The following is a 10757-nucleotide window of genomic DNA, read 5'->3' as shown; positions in this document are numbered from 1 at the left end:
ACTGTGTAATTAGAGATAGAGGGCAGGATAATTTAGGGGAACACAGTAACTGTCTAATTAAAGATAGAGGCCAGGATAATTTAGGGGACACAGTAACTGTTTAATTAGAGATTGAGGACAGTGTAATTCAGGCGAACATAGTAACTGTGTAATTAGAGATTGAGGACAGTTTAATTTAGGGGAACACAGTAACTGTGTATTTAGAGATTGAGGACAGTGTAATTTAGGCGCACATTGTAACTGTGTAATTAGAGATTGAGGACAGTTTAATTTAGGGGAACACAGTAACTGTGGAATTAGAGATAGAGGACAGTGTAATTTAGGGGAACACAGTAACTGTGTAATTAGAGATTGAGGACAGTGTAATTTAGGCGAACATTGTAACTGTGTAATTAGAGATTGAGGACAGTGTAATTTAGGGGAACACAGTAACTGTGTAATTAGAGATTGAGGACAGTGTAATTTAGGGGAACATAGTAACTGTGTAATTAGAGATAGAGGACAGTGTAATTTAGGGGAACACAGTAATTGTGTAATTAGAGATTGAGGACAGTGTAATTTAGGGGAACACAGTAACTGTGTAATTAGAGGTTGAGGACAGTGTAATTTAGGGGTACACAGTAACTGTGTAATTAGCGATAGAGGACAGTGTAATTTAGGGGAACACAGTAACTGTGTAATTAGAGATAGAGGACAGTGTAATTTAGGGGAACACAGTAGCTGTGTAATTAGAGATTGAGGACAGTGTAATTTAGGGGAACATAGTAATTGTGTAATTAGAGATTGAGGACAGTGTAATTTAGGGGAACACAGTAACTGTGTAATTAGAGAATGAGGGCAGGATAATTTAGGGGAACAAAGTAACTGTGTAAATAGAGATAGAGGACAGGTTAATTTAGGGGAAAACTACCATGTTATTATTGATAGATGACAGGGACAATTAGGGGAACACAGTAACTGTGTAATTAGAGATAGAGGTCAGGATAATATAGAGGAACAGTGTATGTTTAATTAGAGATGGAGGACAGTGTAATTTAGGGGAACACAGTAACTGTAATTACTGATTGAGGAGAGGGTAATTTAGGGGAACACAGTAACTGTGTAATTAGAGATAGAGGGCAGGGTAATTTAGGGGAACACAGTAACTGTAATTACTGATTGAGGACAGGGTAATTTAGGGGAACACAGTAACTATATAATTAGAGATAGAGGGCAGGGTAATTTAGGGGAACACAGTAACTGTGTAATTAGAGATAGAGGGCAGGGTAATTTAGGGGAATACAGTAACTATGTAAATAGAGATCGAGGACAGGTGTATTTAGGGGAACACTGTAACTGTGTAATTAGAGATAGAGGACAGGGTGATTTAGGGGAACACTGTAACTGTGTAATTAGAGATAGAAGATGGGGTAATTTAGGGGCATGCAGTAAATTTGTTATTAAAGGTAGAGGGCAGGGTAATTTAGAGGAACACAGTAACTGTGTAATTAGCGATAGAGGCAGTGTAATTTAGGGGAACACAGTAACTGTAATTAAAGAATGAGGACAGGTTAATTTAGGTGAACACGATAACTTTGTAATTAGCGATAGAGGGCAGGGTAATTTAGTGCAACACAGTAACGATAATTAGAGAGAGATGACAGGATGATATAGAGGAACACAGTATGTGTAATTAGAGATAGAGGACAGGGTAAGTTAGGGGAAAACTAACTCTGTAATTAGTGATAGATGACAGGGAAATTTAAGGGGAACACAGTAACTGTGTAATTAGAAATAGAGGACATGTTAATTTTGGGGCACAGAGTAACTGTCTGATTAGAAACAGAGGGCAGGTTATTCCGAGGAACACATTAACTGTGTGATTAGAGATAGAGTGCAGGGTACTCAGGGGAACACAGTAACTGTGTAATTAGTGATAGATGGCAGAGTAATTGGGGGACATGGAAGGCTATTCACCGTTTAATAACAAATAGAGATCACAGGAATGCCAGGAGCACACAACAACACTTCAATGTGAATAGCAAAATAGAGCAGAGCTGGAAATCTGATATAACAACAGAAAATGCTGGAAACACTCAGCAGCTCAGGCCGCATGGAGGAGAGACAATTAAAAGCAACGTTTCAGATTGAACCCTTCATCAGAATTGGAAAAGTTTATGGAAGAATGATTTTTAAGTCCTGGCTGTTTAATTAGAAACGAGGTCGAGAATCACAACCATATGGAATGGAATTTGACACGTTAATGCAATTGTTAACTTTGCTTTCTATTTTACTTTTTGATTTGGATGATGCGATTGATTACATAGCGACTTCTCACGATTGTAGCTGTGTGCAGATGCATCGCATCTGAGTCTGATGGAATGAAAACCTCTGCATGAAGCCTTACTGGTGCCTTATGTACGACTGATTCCAGTTAAATGAGAATGTGCCTGCTACACAGACTTACTCGAAACTCATAATCACTTCCGCAGAAGCTGGATGGCAGCCGGATTGGCAAAGCCTGGGCTCTCGAGAGACTTGAAACCAAGTGGAGTTTGTCTTTTACAGAAGCTCAGGATCAAGAGGAACTTTGAAGAGTGACGGTTTAATAGGGCACTTAATCACGATTAATAAATGAAGCTCATTCACAACGTACTGAAGCTATTGTCAGCGAATTGTCTTCAATCAACTTCTTGAACATTGAAGTGATGTGGCATAGGTATTTTAGCACAAAGTATAAGCAATAGTAATTAATCATACAATTAAAGTTACTAACTACAATCACAGCTGCTGATTGTTGGTTGGGGATTCAAACGTGTTGTAATTCTGAACTCAGTTACTTGGACCATTGCGAATGCTCAGTCCAAACTGTCACATTTCCACTGCCTCTTCGTATCAATCCTCACAATTTTGCATTATCTAATCATATAGAAGTAAAAATACAAATCTATATAAGGAAAATTTAATGGTCTCATCCTTTTATCATAAATGATAGTTATCTTTACTTAAAGAGCACGTTTTCCTCTTGGCTGACCCGTATAATTAGCTTAGTTCATTATATGAACAATAATTTCACTCTTGTTCCTTTAATTGCTATTTGACCAAGTTTAATTATAACTCTGTCTTTATTTCTGTGCTATTTGTACAAATTAACACGCCAAGGCTCCTTCGGCAGCACCTTCCAAATCCACGAACATTTCCACCTAGAATGACAAGGGCATCAGGCTCAGGGGAACACCACCACCTCCAAGTTCCACTCCAAGTCACACAACATCCTGACCTGGAAGCACATCGCCGTTCCTTCTTCATCGCTGGGTCAAAATCTTGGAACTCCCTACCTAACAGCACTGTAAGAATACCTTCACCACATGGACTGCAGTGGTTCAAGTCGGCGGCTCACCAGCACCTTCTCAAGGGCAATTAGGGATGAGCAATAAATGCTGGCCTTGCCAGCGCTCCCACATCCCATGAACGAATAAAAAATTATGATGACATTTCAGATGTTTTCCTTTACATAATTAACAGATTTCCAACACTGTTATCAAATGAGCAAAGTTCTATGAAATATATGAATCAGTTTAAAATTATGTGACTTTAATTACATTTCTTCTTACTGCATCCTGAATCTGATCATTGCTGCAGGGTGAGCCCTCGCTCATCAGCTCAGTGCTACTTTAAATTAAATGCTTAAGAGGCAAAGGCTAAAGGTAAACATTAATACATTAAGATAAACCAATACAGTATAGCATTAGCAGACTTCAGGACAGTCTGATTTTCCCTTCCCGTACAGTGCCCTCCGTCGTAGGATTAGAGTATTTCATGTCAGCATTAATCTATATCTCATCAGCAACGTATATCTATCGCGGTCTATTCTTTTGTGCAGATCTCTACCCATTGGTTTTACACATTAAACTCTCCACAACCACATTAACCTTTTCAAGTAGGGTTGTTTTCAAAAGATTGTACATTGATTCCAGACTTATATCTTTCGACGAGTCGTGCCAAAGTGACTTTCGTTAAGAAGGGACGTGATAGCATTGATAGAATGAGAGAGTTTGCATTAGTTCAGGATCAAGACCTAACTGCCATAGATAAAGGAATAAACGGAAGTGATTTAGAACTGCGAGTAGGATAACACTCTTTACATGGAGTGTTGTGAGGTTGTGGAATTCACAGAGGGAGAAATTACGTCCATTTCAAGTTTAAATTGTATATATCAATGAATAAAAATAGGTTGATGGGATGTTGAGATCAGGGGGTTTAAAGTGAATGGAGCTATTTTCTCGGGTGCTGTGTAAATGCGGACACGAACTCCTTGGCTAAAATGATCTGTTCCCCTGTTATCAATTCTACAACATTTCGATGACCAGTTTGGGATTTAAGTAAACATCTGTGAACAAAGATGTCTAGTGTCACATTGACGAGTCAAGTTCCTACTGTCTCCATCATGAGACACTGATCAGGAGACAGGCCCCGTTCTATTGGTCCAGGACACAATGTGGGGAGGAGTCTGATGGGGAGACCAGCGCCTGCAACATTCACACCAACATTACAGAATTGCAGAAAACCACGATTGTATCACATAGGTTCTACATTAAAGAAACCTTTAACTATTAATTATACTGGGGCGTCTCATACCAGTAACTACGGTGTAAGCAGGTTAACGCTGACGCCCACATGTTCTACTCCACTGCTGAAGCTCAGTCATAACTGTTCCCTTTGGATCTTGAGCGGGAAGTGCGCTGTTTTAGCGGGTATCGATTATGTTCACCAGGGGAAAGCAGCAGACATCAAACACAAGACACAAAGTGAAGTAACTGTTCTCTGATGCCTTTCAATTTTCACTACAGCAAACCATAGTATTTGCTCTCTAGTTTGGACCAGAAATTTTGTTTTATTGTTTATTTATTTGCAAATAAATGTCAAAGGAGTTTTCATCAGCTGCTTTAACTCTTCCCTGAATTTAGTTTGTGTAGCTGCATAAATGCACGTGTTTGTACAGGAACTCAAATACATGAGCATATATCCGGTTTCAGTGGCAATATAGGCAGGGGCTGCATAATCTCCTTTGTAATGCACGGTGCTTATCAGACTGGCAGTTAAAACAGATACTACAGCTGTCAGCCACAACAATATATAACTGCCCGATACAGAGAACAGTAAAATGATCGATTTCCTTCGGCTCTCTATCTCTGGATCGCTATGATTCTCACTGCTGTGACCCCGGAGTCCCCTGCGGGCTCGACTGGCCACTAAAATACGTCTGGCTGTCAAACAATTAAACAGTAATATCAAAGCATAACTAAGCCAAGAAAAACAAATGCTACGTAACCAGGAAAACGCCACACCTACAGGCGATGAAATAAACTCCGCTCTGGAGCGGCAACCCCAGTGAACATTGTTAATTATTCGCTCAGGTTCAAATGCAAACCAATAGAGGAGGCTCTGTAAACAGATCAGGACAGAGAGCGTTGTTATAACCGCAGCTGCAGTTCTTACTGTGCAATACTTGGATTTAAACTTCTTACAACATATAGCTACAAATCGGTCAAATGTGAACGAGACTGTAAACCACACCGACAGATAGAGTGCGACACATTGCAGGTATATAATGAACTTACAGACAGCAGTTAACGACAGGAATGTATGTGGAAAGTAATAACGTAAAATGCGGTTCACTAATAAATTGACGATCATGACCAGTAGATCTGCTGTTGCCATGGCCACCATGTAGACAGAGATACATCTGGAAAGGCCGCAGTTTCCTCTGGAGAGAATCACGATTGTCAGTAGGTTCGCTGTAAGAAGGAGCAACAAGAGGTCAGTAACGGGGTCATTCAGATAAATCTCACAGATTATTGTGGGGAAATGTTCAGATGTGTCCCTATTTAGCGTTAATCGCACGGATTTTTTAATTAACATAGGCGATGGTGAAGACACTTTATTTAAAGGAATGAAATCACTGAACATTCAATATCGAGGGGCTGAAAACACGCCGTCCGTCCAGCAAACTTCAGTCAAGTATTAAATATAATTACACGGCAATTAATGGAAAGATATAATACAAATAAAATTCTCAACTCCGATAAAAAACAAGCGTTCAAGTTATACTCAAACGCTGCAGAGAGGAGGGGAGCTCCTTCCAGCGTGGAATTTATTTCGTAAAACGCCTGTTGGATGGAAGTTTTTGCAGTCCGAGTTATTATCAACATAATGTAGACAGGGAACAACGGCACAAAAGACGTGATTACGATGGGCACTGAGCAACACATTCTTTACTTAGCTATGTGTTGTTGGGGAGGCCGTGGAATCAGCCTCGCCCTCCCTCAGTATAGGGAGGAACATTGAGCGCCCGGTGCCCGCGATCCAGCGACCGGAACAGCACCTCAGCGGTCGCGCGGGCGACTGTGATTGCCGTTGATTTTCACCGACTGATCCCGGTGAATAAATGACTCTGCAGTGTGGACATGCTCGGAATCTGTTACATTAACACTGAGATAGTCAACAGGTATTAGGCAACAGTATACATTGACTTACCGGGAATGCCAAATGCTGCGAGGACATGGTAGTAAATGTCCCGTATCTGTAGAATTATTGGCCGTACCATTGTTTTTAAGATTTGTGTGAATTCTGAGCTACTTTACGGTTCCGGCTTGAGTGTTTCTGAGATCCGTAAATGCTCCCCCTTTATAGATCAATCGGTGCCCCGGTGGGAAAATCCGGTTACACAATAATTGGCTTTAGTTACAGTCACTTAAAAAACAAGGAGCGATTTTCAACTTCAGTGCGCCCGGGCCGCCAATGGGGAAATTGAACAGCTCAGTCCATGAAACTCCGTCTATTAGCATCCATTAACGGAAAGTAATCCCAGAAGCACTGCACTCTGCGCGTGTCCAGTAAATCCTGAAGGATAAAGCAAATATTCCCCCGGATATTGCGTTGATTTCTTGGAGCCTCATCTTAATTTGGTGAAATTGTCGCTCATCCATTGTCTAATTAAACTGTGTTTTTTACTGTGATGATGAATGATGTTGAATCGGCTCCAACATTACTGATGGTGACGCTACTCCAACAATAATGGTGATGACTCTACTCTATCATTATAGGTGGTGAACCTACTCTAACATTACTGGTGGTGACCCTACTCTAACATTATTTGTGCTTACCCTAATCTAACTTTAGTGGTGCTGACTCTACTCTAACATTACTGGTGGTGACCCTACTCTAACATTATTTGTGCTGGCCTAATCTAACTTTAGTGGTGTTGACTCTACTCTATCATTACTGTTGGTGGCTCTACTCTAACGTCACTGGTGGTGCCCTTGCTCTAACATTACTGGTGAAGACACTACTCTAACAAACAGGTGATGCACCTACACTAACATTATTGGTGGTGCTTGTACATTAACATGACGGGGGAGACCCTACACAAACATTACTTGCGGTGGCTCTACTTTAACATGACTGGGGGTGACCCTACTCAAACATTACTTGCGGTGGCTCTACTTTAACATGACTGGGGGTGACCCTACTCTAACATTAATGGCTATGCCTCTACTGTTACATTCCTGCTGGTGACTCTACGATCATATTACTGGTGCTTACATGGCTCTAATAATAATGTAGGTGACCCTAATCACCATTATTCCTGGTGATCCGATTTTAATATTGCTGGTAGTGACCCATCTCAAATGTTACTGCTGGTAACAATAATCTAAGCCAATGGGTGATGACTCATCTCTACCATTACTGCTTCTGACGTTTTTTTTATTTGCTCATGGGATGTTGGTGTGCACAGTCAAGGCCAAACGTTATTGCCCATCACCAGTTGCCCTTGAGAATTTGGTGGTGAGCCGCCTTCTTAAACAACTGCTGTCCATTTGTTGAAAGTCCTCCCACAGTGCTGTTAGGGAGGGATTTCCAGGGTCTTGACCGAAGGGCGACGAAGAAACGGAGACATAATTCCAAGTCTGAATAGTGTGTAACTTGGAGTTGAACTGGCAGGTGGTCGTTTTCACAATGTGCCTGCTGTCCTTGTCCTTCCAGGCGACAGAGTTTGCATGTTTGGGAGGGGCTGTCGAAGAAACTTTGCGAGTTGCTGCAGTACATGGTACATACTGCAGTCACAGTGCAACGGAGGTGGACGGAGTGAATGGTTAAAGTGGTGAATCGGTGCCAATCAAGAGAGCTGCTTTGTCCTGGAACTGTTGAGCTACTTGAGTGTTGTTGGAGCTGCACTCATCAAGGCAAGTGGGGAGTATTCCATCACACTCCTGCCTTGTAAATGGGAGAAAAAATTTGGGGAGTCAGGAGGTGGGATACTCGCCGCAGAACACCCGACCTCTGACCTGTTCTTGCAGCCACATTAATTATTTGGCTCCTCCTGTTAATTTTCTGGTCATTGGTGTCTCCTACGATGTTTGTGCTGGGAGTTTCGACAATGGTAATGCCGTTGGCTTTCAAGGGGAGGTGGTTACACTCACTCTTTTTGCATTTTTTCATTTCCTGGCATATGTCTGTCAGCAATATTTCTTGCCATTTTTCAGCCCAAGCCCGCAAGTTGTCCTGCTCTCGCTGCATGTGGGCTTCATTATCCCAAGAACTATGAATGGAACGGAACACTCTGTAATCAGCAGTGAACATCCGGACTCTTCTGTTCTTATGATGGCTGGAACTTCAATGATGAAGCTGCTTCAGATGGTTGTGTCTCGAACACTGCCCTGAGGAAATACTTCAGCGATGTTCTGTGGCTGATATGACTGACCTGCAACAATCTTCCTTTTTGCTAGGTATGACTCCAGCCAGAGAATTATTTTCCCCCTGAAACCCATTTACGTCAATTTTACCAGGGCTGCTGGACGTCACACTAGGTCAAATGCTGTTTGATGTCCGGGGCAATCATCGTTACCTCACCTCTGGAATTCTGATCCTTTGTCCATGTTTGGAATAAGCTGTAATGAGATCTGGAGCCATGTTAATGTGGTGGAAACCAAACTGAGCATCCATGATCAGGTTATTGATCATTAAGGGACACTTGATAGCAATGGCGACTACACCTTCCATCACTTTGCTGATAATTGAGAGTAAGGTGATGAGGCGTTAATTGGCCGAATTTGATTTGTCCTGATTATTGTTGACAGGTCATTCCGGGGTAATTTTTCACTATATCGGTAGATGCCAATGTTGTAGTTGTATTGAAAGAGCTTGGCTAGAAGTGCAGCTGGATCTGGAGCACAAATCTGCAGCACCACAGCCCGGATGCTGTCGGGCCACAGACTTTGCCGTATCAAGCGCGCTCAGTCGTTTCTTGATGTCACGTGGAGTGAATCGAATTGGATGAAACTGACATTGGCCCAGAAATTCGGGTCGGGGGCTTCCCGCAGATGCGAGCCCCCGACCTGCACTTACTCTGCGCGCCAGCCATTGAGCTGTGGGCCCACGTGGAATTCCGATCCGGGGCCTGGTCCAGCTGCCGGTGCACAGTGCTTGCGTATCCCGGGGGCGCAGTTAGTTCAGTGCGTCCCCTGGGATCATGTGGGACTTGGAGAGCCAATCGGAGCAGGGAGTGCTCCATTCATAAGATTGACAGGAAGAGCTGTCAAAACTGACAAATACCTCGGCCCCAAAATAGCACTAAAACTTCAAATAAATGTTTTAAAAAATTCACATTTTTTAAATAAACTAAAAATTACATGAAATAACTATTTTAAACAATAATTTAAATTTTTGAAAAAAATAATTTTATTTTCTAACGGGGCTAAAAATAAACTTACCTCACTTTAAAGTATTTAAAAATAATAAACCTGTGGAAAAATGTTTTAATTTTAATTAATTCACCACTTACCTTGTAAAAAGCAGGCCTTACGACTGTTTTTACATGTCTAACTTCTGGAGGCTTACCCTCCCGGGAAAACCTGCAAAAGAAACCTAAGTTTGATGCGCACGCGCAGCCTCTCCCGTGCACGTGTTTGACCTCTGAACCACTTCGTTCAGGGGACTGGAAGTGCCGGTTTCCCGCGCTTGTGCAGTGCATGCAGGAAACCGGCACTTCCATTGGGCTTACAGGTGAGTACCCCGTGCGTACTCACCCGTGGAGACCCGAATTTCTGAGCTAATTGTGAAGGTGGCGATCTCAGGAGCAGGCTGAGACGATTCATCCACTCAGCAATACTGGCTGAAGAAGGTTGCAAAGGCCCTGGCTTGATGGTAACAGCATAATGAGGGATATGCTGTGCCATGAGTTTACAGGTTCAGGTGTAATACAATGCTGCTGCAGCTGATGGCCACGCGCCTCACCGAGCCCAGCTTGGAGCTGCTTGATCTTATCTGATTCTATCCCATTTAGCACGGGATTCCATCTCCACAAGGACCGTGCGCTGGTCACTGCTATCAGTGCTGTAATTGTCAGATGCATCTGCAACAGGTAGATGGTGAGGACGAGGTCAAGTAGTTTTTACTCTCGTGATTGTTCTCTCACCACCTGCCAAAAGCCCAGTCCGGCAGCTAATGTCCAAGGCTCCTCTATCACCATCCGTGGGTATGTGCTGTCCCACCAGCAGGGGAAACCTCCAAGATGTGCCAACAGTGTGGTATGCATTCGTGAAGTTGCGGCACTGGGAATACTCTATATTGACTGCGGCCCTCATGAAGTCTCATGCCATCAGGCCAAACATGGGCAAGCAAACCTCATGCTGATTAGCACATACCAGCCTCCATCAGTGACGAAGAAGTGCTCTTTCATGTTGAACACCATTGGAAGAAACATTAAGGGTAGCAAG

The 10757-nt window shown here is 42.5% G+C and overlaps 1 pseudogene; it reads right to left on the bottom strand.

Annotated features, from left to right (window-relative positions):
• Positions 1-4746: 4746 nt before the first annotated feature.
• On the bottom strand, positions 4747-5901 carry LOC147082096 (putative G protein-coupled receptor 139; annotated as a pseudogene).
• Positions 5902-10757: the final 4856 nt, after the last annotated feature.

This window comes from Somniosus microcephalus, unplaced genomic scaffold, assembly GCF_052327205.1.
Source record: "Somniosus microcephalus isolate GS21.2 unplaced genomic scaffold, FLI_Smic_1.0 scaffold176, whole genome shotgun sequence".
Lineage (NCBI taxonomy): Eukaryota > Metazoa > Chordata > Chondrichthyes > Squaliformes > Somniosidae > Somniosus > Somniosus microcephalus.
This window is presented reverse-complemented; position numbering and strand designations above follow the sequence as displayed.